The sequence below is a fragment of the Callithrix jacchus genome, chromosome 16, assembly GCF_049354715.1.
Source record: "Callithrix jacchus isolate 240 chromosome 16, calJac240_pri, whole genome shotgun sequence".
Classification (NCBI taxonomy): domain Eukaryota; kingdom Metazoa; phylum Chordata; class Mammalia; order Primates; family Cebidae; genus Callithrix; species Callithrix jacchus.
Window position 1 is genome coordinate 6,324,117 of NC_133517.1, and position 17,036 is coordinate 6,341,152.

The following is a 17,036-nucleotide window of genomic DNA, read 5'->3' on the forward strand; positions in this document are numbered from 1 at the left end:
CTCAACTCCACACCCAGGGGCAGGGTCTGGAAATTGAGTTCAATCGCCAATGACCAGTGATTTAACCAAGCATGCCTACATCATAGAACCCCCATTAAAAACCCTAAATGACAGGCTTGGAGTGCTTCCCAGTTGTTGAACGCACTGAGGGGTTGGAAGGGTGGTGCACCCCAAGAAGGCACTCCCTTCCCCACACCTTGCCCTATGCATCGCTGCCATTTGGCTGTTCCTAAGTTGTATCCTTCCCAACAAACTAGTCATCCTAAGAAAAATGTTTCCCAAGCTCTGTAATAAACTATCAAACCTGAGAGGGGATTCGTGGGCATCCCCAGTTTGTAGCCCAATGGGACAATAGTGTGGGTAACCCGGGCACCCACTACTTGTAGCTGACATCTGAAACGAGGGATATTTCTTGCAGGACAGAGCCCTTAATTTGTGGGGTCTGGGCTACTCTGGGGAAATTGGTGTCAGCATTGAATTGAATCACTGGACCCCCAGTTGGTATCAGAGAATCAGAGAATCAAACAATGCAAGGATAGAACTTACTCGGTTTGAAATGGAGAAAAGTCTGCAATGTTCTCGTTCAACAAGAAGCCTGTGGGGTGAGGTCTTGGGCGCATTGTGCCTGCAACAAGGCTGCCTTTAGAGGTGGGGGAGGCATTTCTATTCAGACACTGTCTGCGGAGCCCTTTGCAGTCCTTCAGCATGAAAGGCTCTATATAAGTGCGAGGTGTTATTGCAAGGTGTTAACAGTTCCACATGAACCCTCTCGTTTAGCTGCGGCAACCTCTGGATTAGCCAGTCCTAACTCAGTAGATGGTGGAGCACGCAGAACTAACGAGCTTTTGTTTAGAATATTTATATGTCTGACCTGAGAATTATGAAAGATTTTTTCAAGTCGTGCCAGGGGGAAATTTTAAACATTTTTGCCAGAAACACACAGGTCATAGAACCTTATTCTTCACTTTCTTTAAATATAGGTAGAATTAAATCCAGAAATAGTAATGCTAATCATACTAAATATTTCTCCAGCATCTTTCCTTCAGAACTTTCGAGAATGTATCCGTGGATTGCCTTACTTACCCCATGACATTCCCAGACCGATTTGCTCTGAACAGTCACTGTGGGTCGTAGGAAAAAGAGAAGCTGTGGGGATTGGCCTGTGCCTTCTCTCCTAATCTCTGCGGAGGAGGAGAAGGCTTTCGAGCCATGCTCCCAACAACTCTGTGGTGCGATCCAGACTCCTAGGTGTGACTCAGCCACTTATTTCCGGGAGTTCATTTTCTGGGTGGAAGCCTGAAGGCTCAGTGAGGGAGATTTCCAGACAGTGCTTCACAGACACAACCTCCCCTCAAAACAATGACAACCCCAGCATGGAAGATCATCAAATCCTTTGTGTTAGTCAAGGCTCTCCAGAGAAAGGAACCGACAGGATACACACACACACACACACACACACACACACACACACAATGGGAGATGGGGAAGGATTTCATATAAGGAGTTGCCTCGTGTGATGTGGGGCTGGCCCTCTGCAGTGCCAACATTCCATTTGAGTCTGAAGGCTGGAAGCTGCTGTGGAACCAGGAAGAGGTGATATCCCAGTATGAGGGCCTCCAGACAGGAGGATGCTCTCTCACTTTGGGAGATCAGCCTTCTGTTTTATTCAGGCCTTCAACTGGTCGTATGAGGCCCTGCATACTGGGAGGGGCACTGGGCTTTGCTCCAGCTACTGACTTAGATGTTAATCTCACCCGGAAACATCTTCACGGAAACACCAAAAATAATGTTTCATAAATCTCTGAGCAGCCCGTACCCCAGTCAAGTGGACACCTACATTTAACCTGCACCCCACGGTGCACAGAGGACAGAAGGGCTGCCCTGAGAGGATCCCGGCAGGGCGCACGCCCATCCCTCTTACCTTTGGTGGAATCCGTTTTCTCAGCCCTTCCATCAACAGTCAGGGGAACCATCAGCCATGGCAGAGCCTGGGCCAGCGAGGCCAGCACCAAATGTCATTGCAGCCCAGATCTCCACCCGGATGAGCTGGGAATCATAGTGTGCAAGTGCCGGCACCGTCAGCACCATCTGAGGCCCAGTCCCTGCATCCCTGACCACAGGCCGAGCCATCGCTACCGGGGCTCAGGCAGCCCAGTATTGAGTGTCATCTGTAGCCAGCCCCAGCTGGAATGTGCCGTCCCTCAGGACTCAGTCAGTCCCTCAGGAAGTGCACCCATCCACCTGTCCCCTGAAAGGGGCCTTCCGCCCTCTGCCCTGTCTCCACTCAGAATCCAAATGGCTAGGGCCTCCAGAGTATTGTTGTGAACCTCCTGGTTTTACAAAAATCACGGAGGCCTGGAGGGGAAGCACCTTGGCCAAGATCACTCAGAGAGCTCCTGAGAGCTGGTCAGGTCCACAGCAGCACGTCTGCTGACATCGCGTGCGGCTTCTCACCTTGCCCAGCCTTTCCTTCCTTTGTGTGTGGGGATGGCTACATTCGGAACTGGGGACTTCATTTTCTTCCTGCCTTCCCACTGTGGCCCTGACTCCCACTGAAACAAGAGCCAGTGCTGCGTTTCATCTCCCCACAGGGCACAGTGGCAAGTTTTCTGCTGCCTCACCCCTTAATGACAGGCAAGCCCCGGGCTGCACACTCCCAAACATGCCGCCTCCCTGAGATCTGGCAAGTGACCACGTCCAGGCATGAGTCTAAATGTTCCTGCTGAAATCCATGCTGATCAGCTCTGGCCCACAGGGAAACAGACACCAGGCAGAAGGGGTCACCTGCCCAGGGTCGCAGAGTTGGCGCCCGGAGGGGGATGCAAACCCAGTTTGGTCCGCACCCAAAGCCCTGCCGCAGTGACCACCACCACGGCCCTGTGCAGGCCCAGCAGGCCTCGGCAGCAGAGCACAGGCCGTAGGGCGTTCCCTCTCCTGGGGTAGGACAAGCAGCCACAGCTGAACTCCAGGCAGCCCAGGACCCACAGTAGCCAGTCCTTGCAAAGTCCTCAGTGAGGCTGCAAGGCCACCTTGGCTTTTTCCATCCAAAAGAGTGAGTCAGGGCCAGATGGGGACGGTGCCTGGACTTCCTGGCTCCAGGGCCTAGATGCCTGGCCCACCCAGACCTCACGGCAGACCCACACCTCTGAGCTCCCAGCTGGAATGGCCCCTGCTGATAGATGTGGACTCTCGGTCAGTCCAGGTAGTAGGTGAAAGTTCTGGAAACTTCACAGAAAAGTCAGTTCTTTTGAAACTTCCAGTGTTTTTGTTCGTCCCTAAAGGAAGATCTGTGCATTCTAATTACTTCGGCTCTGCAGGATTTCCCCTGGGCACTAAAGAATGCCCACCATACAAAGCCTTGCTCACAGCTAACTTATTAAAATTTAACCCCAAGGGCCAGGCATGGTGGCATATCCCTGTAATCGCAGCACTTTGGGAGGCTAAGGTGGGAGAATTGAGGCCAGAAGTTCAAGACCAGCCTGGGCAGCATAGTGAGACGTCATCTTCACAAAAAAAGCAAAAACTTACTGAGGTATAGTGGTGGTGCGTGCACGCAGTCCTAGCCACTCGGGAGGCTGAGGTGGGAGGATCACTTGAGCCTGGGAGGTCAAGACTGCAGTGAGCCATGATCACACTGCTGACCTCCACCCTGGGCAACTGGGAAACAAGGCAAGACCCTATCAAAAAAAAAAAAAAAAAAAAAAAAGGATGTTTATAATAACAGAGTAACTTGATATAACCAAATATATCCAAGGTAAAATCATAGACAGTGACAAAAATCAGTCCCATTGAACTGTGAAGTGCACCACATGATGTTTTAAAATGCTGGGAGCCCTGCGTTTAATTCATGAGTTAGGATAGAGGGAGAGGCAGTTTGAGAGTGCACCAGGAGAAGGCTGGTTTACAGGCCATGTTTTTGTTCAAAACAGCCCACAGAAATGCCCCCAAGGGGGACCAAATGGCTTCAGTGTCACCTGACTTACTGTGAAGAACATGGTTCAGCCATCACCTATCATTCTGAGAAGAAAAAATGTGGACCTGAAATACGTGATTATTTTTAATCATACGGTACTTTTCATACCTATTTTCTTCTGGAAAGATGTGAAATACATATAATCAACCTGAACAGAAAGGTTGATCACTCAGTGTAGAATTACCTTCAAGTACAGATAGTAAAATAGTTCAAATAGCAGGGATTCTGCAGCAGCCCACGCCAGTGAGCCAGCACAGCCTCACCTCAGCAGTAAGAAAGCCCTGCTCCAGAGTCACCCCCTCCTCTCTTACATCCTGTGCTTTGCTGAGAAACGCGCTCCACAAAAGAAAGAGCCTTAATCTGCAATATATGCTCATGTCCAGGGTGTAAATACTCCCACCACAGCTGATTTCAAGCCACAGTGGTTTAACCACCAGCTGGCAGACTTCCTGAATATTTAACCGCCCCCGACACCCCTTCCCCCTTGAGCCGTTCTGGTCCCTTTCTGGTCAGTCCAGCTCAGGGCTATGTCTCATGCCACATTCAATCCAAACATACCCAGAAACCGACCACTTCTCAGTGCTGCCTGTTACCTCCCAGGTTTGACCACCACGATCTCTCACCTGGATCGTCACAACGGCCTCCTCCTCAGCCTCTGTTCAGCCTTTGCCCCTTTAACCTCTCAAAGCAGGTGTCAGAGCCTGGCACTCCTTTGCGGAAACACACCCACCTCCCACAGTGGCAGCTGAAGTGCCTGCATGACCTCCAAGCTCACCGAGATCTGGGCTGGACCCTCTGACCCATCTCAGCACTGTCCCTGGTGACTTCTCCAGCCACACCCCTGCTCACTGTCACCTCCACGCATGAGCACACATATCACCTTCTCAGCGGGACTCCCCGACCGTCACACCCGACCCTCCCCGGCCCCTTTCCCCCTCTATTTTCTGCTCGGCGCATCTCATCTGATCCACAGCTACACGAGTCACTACTTTCATTCATTTTGTGTCTCTTCCTACAGGAAGGCATGCTCCAGCCAATTACTTTTGTCTATTTTGTTCAATGATCTCCTCGGCCTAAAGCAGTGTCTGGCATGTGGCCAGTGCCCCATGTTTACTGAAGGAATAAACTCCAGGTTCTCTTTGAGGGTCTGGCTAACAATACTTCTCTTTTTTCCTGCCTTTTCCCATGTTGAGACCTCCTCAATTTTCTGGGCCTCACCAGTGCACAGCACTCCCGCAGCCTTGCCCCAGGCTGGGACCCTGGCTCACATGTGCCTTTGCACTGTGGGGTCCTCTCTGCACTGGCCCACTTAGAACTATCTTAGCTGCAGCCCAAACACTAGCTATAGAGAAAACCTTTGAATCCTGTCAGCCAGTGAATTCTTTCAAGTAGAAACAGAAGATATGCAATCTGCCCAAATGTGCCCATAGTGGAAAGAATTCTCATGCACCCAGGGGCTTGCTGTTTCTAGCTAGGCCAGTAGAAGAAAAGGATCACTTTCCCCTCAGCAAAGAGGCTTACTCACAAGGGCCATACACACTATCCTCTGGCTGACGCTGCCAGGCTTTTCCCCATCAGGAAAGCCTGAGTTCAGAAACAGGGAATCGACAGGCCTGCAAGCGCAACCTCAGGGAGAGTCTCCCTCAGTTCCAAGTGCTCTCGAACTCACTGGTACAAACAAAAAGTAGAACGTGCTATGTTAGCATCACCCTCTTTCTTCTAGGCATGCTAGAGTGCTCTACCCCTTCTGACTGTAGCTGGATCACAGCAGGCGGACTATTTTGGGCTATCAGCCCTCCTACACAAACTGTCATTTCCGCTGTGGACTGAACTGCGGATGAGTATGTCTGTTTACAGTAGGACTCAATATTAAAACTTCGGAACAGTGCAAAAAGAAAATGCACAATTTAATCAAGAACTATAAAACCACTATAAGAAACATAAATTCAGGCCCCGGTTGATGTCAATCACGTGAAGACCTAGGAGGTGTCATTGTTGCCCCAAAGGAACGCGTGTCCAAATAGTCCTTTTAGACCTGAGGCTTTTCGCGGGGGCCACGTGCCTCTGGAAGTTGTGTGCATTCGTTATGGATTCTTTTTTTTTTTTTTTTTGAGACAGAGTTTCTCTCTTGTTACTCAGGCTGGAGTGCAATGACGAGATCTCGGCTCACGGCAACCTCCGCCTCCTGGGTTCAAGCAATTCTCCTGCCTCAGCCTCCCGAGTAGCTGGGATTACAGGCATGCGCCACCATGGCCAGCTAATTTTTTGTATTTTTAGTAGAGACAGGGTTTCACCATGTTGACCAGGATGGTCTCGATTTCATGATCCACCCGCCTCGGCCTCCCAAAGTTCGTTTTGGATTCTAAGGCTTGCCTGCCCGTTAGCTCCAGTCCTGCCTGATTTCCTCCATCTGGAGCCAGGGTGGTGCCTCCACTAGGAAACAGGATGAACACAGCCCCTCGGCGGCCACCACGTGGAGCCTCCCTGATCCCACGTCGAAAAGGAGCTCCTGCGCCTGTTGCTGGCCTCCTCACTCTCTCCTCTCCTGCAAGGTGGAAACCGGCAGGTGGACACCATGGTCATCTGCGGGCGTGCGGCTGGCTGCGCACTCAGCACTGGGCACAGGCGGGCAGATGGCACACGCGGCGCGGGCGGTGGGGGGGTCTCGAGGCCTTTGGTCCCGTTCCGTGCGCCTTCCCGGCCCAGCACGGTCCGCACAACAGCCACCCGAGCGCGAGCTCCGTTTGACTGGTGTGTTCACCTCCACTGCGAACGTGGCAAAGGGTCGCTGGAAGCGCTTCCAGCCCCACGCGCTCCCGGGAAGTCCTCCTCGCGGTTGTCGCGGTGAGGGCGCCTGCACTGAAACGCCTGGCAAGCGGCAGTTTGCGGAACGGATTGGAGGCAGTGACATCTAGTGGCCCTAGATGGCATTTAACCTAATAAATCCCTATTTTTAATGTGTGGGAGGCAGGGAAAGAAATTTAGAGCAGGCTGCGTGTAGCCTCGGCAAACTAGAGGTTTCCAACGCGCATTAAGAAAAAGGCTCGGATAGGCCCCGCCTGCACCTTGCTTTGGTCTTTCGTGCTGGAGGAACTGGTTTGGTCTGGTGTTTTTCTCCAACTTTTGCCTGCTCAAATACCTTTGCCCCGGGCAGAGAACCTTCCGCTGCAGCAGGTCGGAGAGGTGAGAGTCAGCGCGCAGGCATGGGCAGGTTGGAGGTAACCACACAGGAAGGAATCTGCTGCTCATAAAGCGAGTGCAGGGGTGGGCAGGGATCAGTCAGCAGGCCGGGGTGCTTAATTCCTCTCAGATGACAAGCACTGAGTTTTGTAATTCAGGGGACTCCTCCCTGTACTGGCCCGCTTGTCTGAGTGCAGCTGCCAGGAGTCGGGCAGAGATAACGAGGGAGGGTGTACCTTCAGCCTCCACAAAGTCACAATATTGAATAAAAACGCAGAAATAGAATTGGATCCTTAAGTACAGGCTTCATGTAGTCTACATTTCCAAAGAGATTTATGACTTCAGGGTGCCAGAAAGTTTAGATGCATTTGCTCAGTTAACACATGGAGAATTCTTGATATTTCTCCATATGGATAAGAATATTCATCACATCGTTTTTAATCCAAACATAGAAAGTCAAGAAATGTAGAAAACTCTTTTTTTTAACTACCAACTCACTTATGTGACTTATGCATAGTTGGCATATTAAAATCAGAGTGAAAATTATACAGTGAACTATACAATTCCTGCACCTATCCACAACACAGTAATGTCCCAGGGAAGCCTTGCATGTGCTCAGTGAATGACCTATTTATGATTGGCTATGAATGCCTTCTGCTGCTGAGTTTTTCCCATCTCTGTTTTGAGGGCTGATGATCTTAAGGACAGAGTTGCTGTGGAATGCCTGGCAAATGCCCATACTCCCCAGGGACCCACAGCATCCTACAACCAGCGGCTGAGAATTATTTTTTAAATCATTCTAAAACTTGTCTTAGTTACAAGCCTACCAGCAATGAGCCCATCAAACTATTTCATGATAAAACCCTAAGAATCTGTCTCTATGTAAGGGAGAAAAAAGACAAAAATAACTCAGAAAAGCCTGCCTGATGGGACCACCTGAGTTTCCATCTGGATCCCTCTCTGGAGGCACAGCTGCCTAAAGAGGACTAAGTTTCTATGGTCTTTGTGGCCAATGTCTCTGATCTCGCCTCTTCCCACCCCCACCCAGTCCACTGGTGCTGAGAACAAACTGTGGGCAGGCTTATGGCCCAGACGGGGTGGGTGCCTGTGTACTGCCACCCAGTGAGCAGCGGGCTATGCCACAGACATGCTGTGCCAGCTCCGGGAGCCACGCATCCAGGATGAGAAGCATGGCAGCCACGCCAGAGGACAGAGCAGCTAGATGAAGAGGCCCACAGAGCTTTCCTCATGGACCCATTACCACCTTGACTGAAGGAATTAAGAAATACCTTTATGGCCGGGCACGGTGGCTCACACCTGTAATCCCAGCACTTTGGGAGGCCGAGGCGGGTGGATCACGAGGACAAGAGATTGAGACCATCCTGGTCGACATGGTGAAACCCCGTCTCTACTAAAAATACAAAAAATTACCTGGGCATGGTGGCGCGTGCCTGTAGTCCCAGCTACTCAGGAGGCTGAGGGAGGAGAATTGCCTGAACCCAGGAGGCGGAGGTTGCAGTGAGCCGAGATCGTGCCGTTGCACTCCAGCCTGGGTAACAAGAGCAAAACTCCGTCTCAAAAAAAAAAAAAGAAAGAAATACCTTTATTTAACACAGGGAGTATGCTTCAACTCTGTGCAGCTCAGCTCTGGGGTTAGCAGAGACAATAGTACAGGTCACAGAGGAATGCTTTGGCGGGGGAGTCACACTGGGGTCACAGTGACCCTCACTCACCAGGGCACTCCCCACTGCCTGTGCCCTCTCAGTGAGCCTCAGCTCAGCACACCCTCTGCCCGAAGACAGTTGCCAGCACAGACCCGCACTGTCCTGAGACCTGGGCACCCTTACGGTGCTTAGAAGAGCTTTATTCGTATAGAGCATCCCACTGCACTCAGCCCCCAGCCTCTGAAAGATCTCCCAGGGCTGAAACATATCTGTGTGTCCGATTCCCCTTGATGCAAAAACAGTCTGAGCTGTTCCCCTGCACACGCACAAGCACACATTTGCACACACGCTCCTGGAACATCAATTCAGAAATGACTCGGAAGAAAGGTTTACCACTCAATGAATCACCAGCATCAATCCCTGCCATGCCCTGATTTTCCTGGGAGGTCTTCCTTATAAATGCTGGCCCTGGCCTGGTCCTGCTTAGCTAATGAGATCATCTCCCAGGGCAGGGCTGGATCCGCCCCACCAGGCTGCAACTCCAGACACTGGGAGCTCCTCCCCACTCCCCGCCCACTTCCTCTTTGACTCCAGCATCTGTTCTTGCTGTTCCCTCAGCCTGGAACGTCCCTTCTGTTTCCCTCCAGCGGTGAACTCCAGCCAATCCGGGACCTTCCACGCACTGCGCCATTTCACACCTCACACCTGTGGTTGTCCTGTGGCCTCTGGCCACTGTATCTGTTGTCCAAAGGCTGTAGGGGTGTTCAACAGGCTGCCCGTTGTCCACAGGCAGGGATGGACACTTCTGTGGAGTTCTGCCTCCATTTAGAGTTGACTCGAGGAGCTACTCAATCCCATCAACTCCACTGTGCTCTTATGGAAAAAGCCGCAGGGACTGAGCTGTTTCAATCCACCGTAGCACACGCCAAATCCCCTTTTGAACAGAAAGAGGAAAAGAGAAACTTCCACCTTCCTAGTATCCAGCATATCAAAAACGTGATAACCTGAGCAGAGGCCTCTCTCGATGACAAATTTCATGTAAGTCCGCTCTGCACAAGCCACTGGATGGAGTGTCACGTGGTCTTGATCTGGACACACATTGGGAGCTGTCCCCCCAAAGCAGGCAGGGACCTTGTGCACCATGCAGAGCCCCTGCCCATGGGGGAGGGATGTGAGGTTGTGGGGATGCATACCTTCCTGCAGTCTGGGGTGTGACTGTGCACCTGCTGGGTCTCAAGTGCTGCCCTGACGGTGAAGGATACAGCAGAGCACAGAACAGCCCAATTCATGTCACTTGTATTCTAGCTGGGGAGACAGGCAATAAGCAGACTATAGGCCGGGCGCGGTGGCTCATGCCTGTAATCCCAGCTCTTTGGGAGGCGGAGGCAGGTGGATCACCTGAGGTCAGAAGTTTGAGACCAGCCTGGTCAACATGGTGAAACCCCGTCTCTACTAAAAATACAAAAACTTAATCGGGTGTGGTGGTATATGCATGCCTGTAATCCCAGCTACTGGAGGCTGAGAGAGGAGAAGCATTTGGACCCAGGAGATGGAGGCTGTAGTGAGCTGAGATTGCACCACTGCACTCCAGCCTGCGGGATAGATCGAGGCTTCATCTCAAAAAAAAAAAAAAGAAGAAGAAGACTATAATTTCAGAAAGGCACACATTCTGATGAGAAGGAGTGTGGGGAAGGGCATTGGCTGTGTCTAGAGGCAGAGGCTGTAACTAGGGGTCAGGGGCATGCTCCTGACATCTGGCCAGTCACCTAAGTGACATGCAGGAGTGAGCCCCACAGCAAGGGCAGTTTCAAGCACAGGGGACAACAGCCCTACAACCTCCCAGGGCCAAATGATCTCTGTGAGTTCACAGCCTAAAGGCATGTCCCTGAAGCAGAGGAGCCAGGGAGGGGGTGTGCCGTGGGATCCCCTGCCAGCCCCTCCTCCTGACCCCAAGGCTTCACAGCTCAGCCGGCCGCACCCATCTTTTCACTGAGTAGTCTGAGACGTCTCCTGCTTTGGGACGCCAGGGGTCTCATCACTTTGAGCCTCCAATGCTTATGTGCAAAACTGATATAAAACAATTTCTTCTAAGTGGCTGAGCTGCAGTGTTGCAAAAGCTTCACATCCACACAAAGGTCTGTCAAGCATGTCTTTCTTCCTGCCCATCCAGCCTGAAGCTGCTGCTGAGCTGCCATCGCTGGGAAACAGAAACTGAGCTGCCTTCCCGCTCCACCTGCCCGGCTGTGTAAGGCTGCAGAGGAATCCGGCTGCCTCTCGGCCCTTCCAGGAGGTTTCCACGGCACTTTGATGTCCTTCTGGACTTGACGTGTTATGTAAATTTCAGTGCATTATCATTAATCTCAGCAGAGAGATATCCTTCTTTTCAGGCGCCAGCTTAGTTGAATAATGCAGCTGCTGTGAGACAGGGAGAGAAACCATGAATATAAGGAAAACCGCAGCCCCGGGGAGAAAGGAAAATTCCCCTGGTAGCCCCCGGGCCGGCTCACAAGCCCCAGGGAGTTGCGCTTCTGGGGCATCCCCAAGCCAACATCAGCCTTCACTGAACAGGAAAAAATAGAGACTTCTTAAGTGCCCAGACCTCTTGGAATTTTTTCATATCTAAAATGCACCATGGAGGCATGGTGGCTCACATCTGTAATGCCAGCACTTTGGGAGGCTGAGGTGGGCCAATCATTTCAGTGAAGAGTTCGAGACCGACATCATGAAACCCTGTATCTAAAAAAAAAAAAAATGAATTAGTCACATGTAGTGGCGCATGCCTGTAGTCCCAGCTACTCAGGAGGCTGAGGCAGGAGAATGGCTTGAACCTGGCAGGCAGAGCTTGCAGTGAGCTGAGATCAGGCCACTGCACTCCAGCCTCGGCCACAGAGCAAGACTCCATCTCAAAAATAAACTAAAATGCAACTTGGGTACTTAGGTGATCACTAAGTTTCCTTTCTAAGCACTATCCTACTTTCTGGATTTTATGTAAAAGTCCACTTAGGTTGGGATGAATATGTGTGTATAAATGTGTGTATTTAACTCCTCAAGTCCTGGCATCCATACAGACCATTCTGTAGCCTGATCATACTTCTACCTGCCAGCCACTCCCACCTCATCTACTCTGTACATACACGTATACACACACCCTCACATGCATGCACACATGTACAGCACATGCATGTTCATGTGTGTGTGTGCTTGCATGCATGTGCATAGCACACATACACTTCCACGCCCCTCACAGAGCACACACATATGCTCATGCACACGTGCACACACATCTCTACACTGAACGCTCCCAGGCAGGGCCTGTTCACTGGCTCTTCCCATCTCCATCCTTCCCCCCCTAAATTTATCTAGGCTAGGGTAATAGGATAAATTAATTTATGATAAAATGCTAATCATCTTATTTGTTTTGTATTCCAAATAAATTGAAAATCTGTGTTAATAGCTTCCTTGAAAGCCTGAACTTAAAGGCTTAAGTAAAATGGGAATTTTAGGCCCAAAAGGAGGCATTTGGGAGCAGGGTGTCCTCAGACGGTCCTGAGGTCCCGATCACGCCGTGGAGGCGGCAGGAGGAGGTCCTGTGTCTGAGCCTTGCCCAGTCTGTGCCCCATAAAAATAAATCCACTCAACTTCTAGGGCGGAGAATGTGTGGAAATAACATGAAGCGGGACTCATTTGGGCCTTGACTCCACCCAGGCTGGCACCCCAAGGGAGCGTGCGTGCTCAGCCTCCCAGTAATCCAGCTTGAGAGGAAAAAAGAAGGCTTCTCTCAGTGGAAAAACCTACCTGTGGCCATAATGATTTAGTAGGTGCCGGTCTAACCTGAAATAATAAATAGCATTATGATGTCACTGTCTCACTGCTCATTTTTAGAGACTCCGGACCTTTCTTCCAAAAACACGAGCTTATGAATAGGACTCTGTGGTGCCTGACGTGTCATTCACGGGTCAGCGCAGGCGTGGTGGCTGGGCTGCAGGACAGGCTGCGGAGACCCTCCCAGCATGGGTCTCGGTGGCTTGTGGGCACTGCTGCCCCAGAGCTAATCCGGCTCAGACTGCAATTGCCAGATCTGAAACTCTGCCTTGCCTCAGCGAGCTGCGGAACGGCCTCTGGAGCCTGCCTGGACACAGTCTAGAAGGAAAAGTCTGTCCCTGACTGCATGGCGAGCCTTAAAATCCGTTTCTTTTCCTCTCACCCCTCTTTTCCTGAAAGTCAAAACATTATGTGCATGTGTTTCGTGGAAAACAGCTGAGGATAAAATACAAAAGCCACATTGTCCACTTTCAAAGAAACATACCTTTTGGGTCACAAAAACAGGAGGAGTGAAAAGTACTGAAGAGAGAGGTGAAGACAAAACATTGAATCGCAAATGACATTACCCACGTGTGTGTCCTTCGGGTACTGCTAACGGCTTATTAGAAGTACAGAATCAGCTCGACGTGACTCAGCTGTGTCCACCACGGTGCGGTCCAGGGCTGCAGCCACACCTTTCTTCACCATCTCTTGGGAAGAGTGCCCACTACAGAGCAGGGAGCATGGTGGCTACTCAATGCACATGGTGGCTACTCAACAGAACACTCCATTCTTAACCAGCCTGGTTGAGAGTCTTCATGAGGAAACCCCAGTGGACAGCTGACTCCCTGCCTCCTCTGCCAGCCTGAGTGCCAGCCTAGGCACCCTGGGTGCTCTTTATAAAACCAGTATCAACCTCCCTGCCCCTCTGATGATGCGTTTCTTCTTTCCAGCTTTATTGAGGTAGAACTGACAAATAAAACTTGTATATATTTATGGAATACAACCTGATGATTTGATATATTTGTGAAATGATTACCACAAGCTAATTAACACATCCATCACCTCACATGGTTAGCGTGCATGTGTGCAGTGAGAATAATCAAAGTCTACTCTCGGCGAATTTCAAGTATACGATATGGTCTTGTTAATTATAGTCCCTTGATATCCATTAGATCCCCAGAGTTTATTCATCTTATAAGAGGACATTTGTTCTCTTCTTCCCGTTTCCCCCACACCCCACCCCTGGTAACCACCATTATTATACTCTCTGTTTCTATGAAACCAACTTTTTTAGATTTACATATAAGTGAGATCATCCAGTATTATTTTTTCTGTGTGGGGTTTATCTTATATAATGTTCTCCAGGATCTTCCATGAGAATTTTCCTTTTTTACAGCTGAGCAATATCCCACTGTGTATATGTACCACATTTTTTTAATCCATTCATCCACTGATGGACATAAAGGTTGTTTCCATAGCTTCACTATTGTGAACAGTGCTGTAATGAACATGGGAGTGAAGATATCTCGTCCACATATGGATTTCATTTCCTTTGGATATATGCCCAAAAGTGGGTTTGCCAGGTCATTTGGTAGTTCTATGTTTAATTTTTGAGGAAGCGCCATATCATTTTCCATAATGGCTGTAGCAATTTATATTTAGGTTCTCTTTTCTCCACATTCTTACCAGCGCTTATTATCTCTTGTCTTTATCTCATTGTGGATTTGATTTGCAATTTCCTGTTGCCAAGCACCTTTTCATATATCTGCTGAACACTTATATGTTTCTTTGGAGAAATGTCTACTCAGGTCTTTTGCCCATTTTTAATCAAATTATCTGGTTTTTGGCTACTGAATGGTATGAATTTCTTATATATTTTAGATATTAACCGTTTGTTACATTGGTTTGCAAACATTTTCTCCTATTCTGTAAGTTTCCTTTCCATTTTGTTGGCTGTTTCCTTTGCAGTGCAAAAACATTTATTTTGATGTAATTCTATTTTTGTTCTTTGTAGTCTGTGCTTTTTGTGTCACATTCAAAAATCTCATTGCCAAGACCAATGTCAAGGAGCTTTTTCCCTATGTTTTCTTCTATGAGTTTTATGTTTCAGGTCTTACATTTAAGTCTTTTAATCCATTTTGAGTTATTTTTGTGTATGATACAAGATAAGCATCTAATTTTATTCTTCTGCATTTCAATATCCAGTTTTCCCAACACCATTTATTGAAGAGACTATCCTTTCCCCATTGTGTCTTCATGGTGCCCTTGTCAAAGATTAGTTGACCATATGGGTGTGGATTTATTTCTGGCCTCTATTCTGTTCCATTTTTCTATGTGTCTGATACCAGTACCATACTGTTCTGATTTCTATAGCTTTGTAATATAGTTTGACATTGGGACATGTGATGCTCCCAGCCTTGTTCTTCTTACTCAAGATTGCTTTGGCTATTCAGGATCTTTTGAGGTTTCACAAAAATTTTAGAATTGTTTTATCCTATTTCTGTGAAATATGTCATTCTGAATCTATAGATTATTTTGGGTAGTATGAACATTTTAACAACATTAATTCTTCCATTCCATGAATATGTGATGTCTTTTCATTTATTTGTGCCTTCAATTTCCTTCATTAATGTCTTAAGAGTTTTTCGTTATACAGATCTCTCATCTCCTTGGTTAAATTTATTCCTGAGTACTTTGTTCTTTTTGATGTTATTTTAAATGGGTTGTTTTCTACATTTCTTTTTGATTAGTCACTTTCAGTGTATAGAAATGCACTGATTTTTGAACGTTGCTTTTTCATTGTGTAATTTTACTGAATCTGCTTATTAGTTCTAACAGTTTTTTGGTAGAGACTTCAGGATTTTTCTATAAAGAAGTTTATGTCATCTGCAAACAGATACAGTATAGCTTATTCCTTTTCAATTTAGATGTCTTTTATTAATTTTTATTAGCTAATTGCTCTAGCTAGGATTTCTGGGAGTATCTTAAAAAGAAATGGGCTGGGTGTGGTGGCTCACACCTGTAATCCCAGCACTCTGGGAGGCCAAGGTGGGTGGATCATAAGGTCAGGAGTTCGAGGCCAGCCTGACCAATGCAGTAAAACTTCATCTCTACTAAAAAAGTATAAACATTAGCCAGGATGGTGGTGCGTGTCTGTAGTCTTAGCTACTCAGGGGGCTGAGGCAGGAGAATTGCTGGGACCTGGGAGCAGAGGTTGCAGTGAGGCAAGATGGTACCACTGCACTCCAGCGTGGCAACAGAGCAAGACTCCATCTCAAAAATTTAAAAAAAAAAGAAGTGGTGAGGGTGGGTATCCTTGCTCCTGATCTTACAGGAAAATCTTCAGGAAACGGTATTGCATATGTTGAACCGTTCTTGCATTCCAGAGATGAATCTCACTTTTTCATGGTGTATGATTCTGGTAATATGCCTGAATCCAGTTAGGTAGTATTTTGTTGAGAATCTTTGTGTCTATGTCCATCAGGAATATTGGCCTTTCCTTCCTGTGTCTATCTGACTTTGGTATCAGGGTAGTACTGACTCCATTAAATGAGTCTGAAGATGTTCCATTTCTTCCTGATCCAGTCTTGGAAGTGAGTCTGTTTCTAGGAATTTACTCATTTCTTCTGGGCTTCCCCATTTGCTTGAGTATAATTGTTTATCACAGCCTCCCATAATCCTTTGTATTTCTGTAGTGTCAACTGTAATGTCTTCTTCTTCTTATTTTGAGCCCTCTCTCTTATTTGAGTCATCGCTCTTTTTTCTCTTAATCTAGCTAAAGGTCTGTCAATTTTGTTGATCCTTTCAAGAAATATCAGCTCTTAGTTTGTTGATCTTTTCTTTAACTTTGAAGTTCAGGGGTACATGTGGAGGACGTGCAGTTTTGTTACATAGGTTTTCAGTTGTCTTTCTTATCCCTATTTCATTTACTTCCACTTTAGTCTTCATTACTGCCCTCTTTCTAAGTCTGGATTTAGTTAGTGCTTCTTTTTCTAATTTCTTGAGGTGTAAAGTTGAGTTGTTTAATTGAGATCTTTCTTTTTTCTTCATGCAGCCATTTATTGCTAGAAACTTCCCTCTTAGAACAGCTTCTGCTGCAGCCCACGAGTTTTGGTGTGTTGAATTTCCATTGTGCAGGTGAATGTGTCTCCTGCCAGGTCCCTCGGTAGACAGTGCTGCTCCCAGACCCCAGCTGAAGGGAGCTAGAACTGGGTCACTGGCTGCTTCACCGTCCACGGCCTGGACTGTGCCGCGTGGGCCTGCCACTGGAAGTACAGGTGGCCGTGGCTCTTCCCACATCCCTGGCTTGGCAGATGCCACTCGTGGCAGGAGCAAGGCCAGACAAGCTATAGCCAAGTTCACAGGAGGGCAGGACTGTTCCCAGGTGTGCAGCTGGGACCACCATCAACAAACTG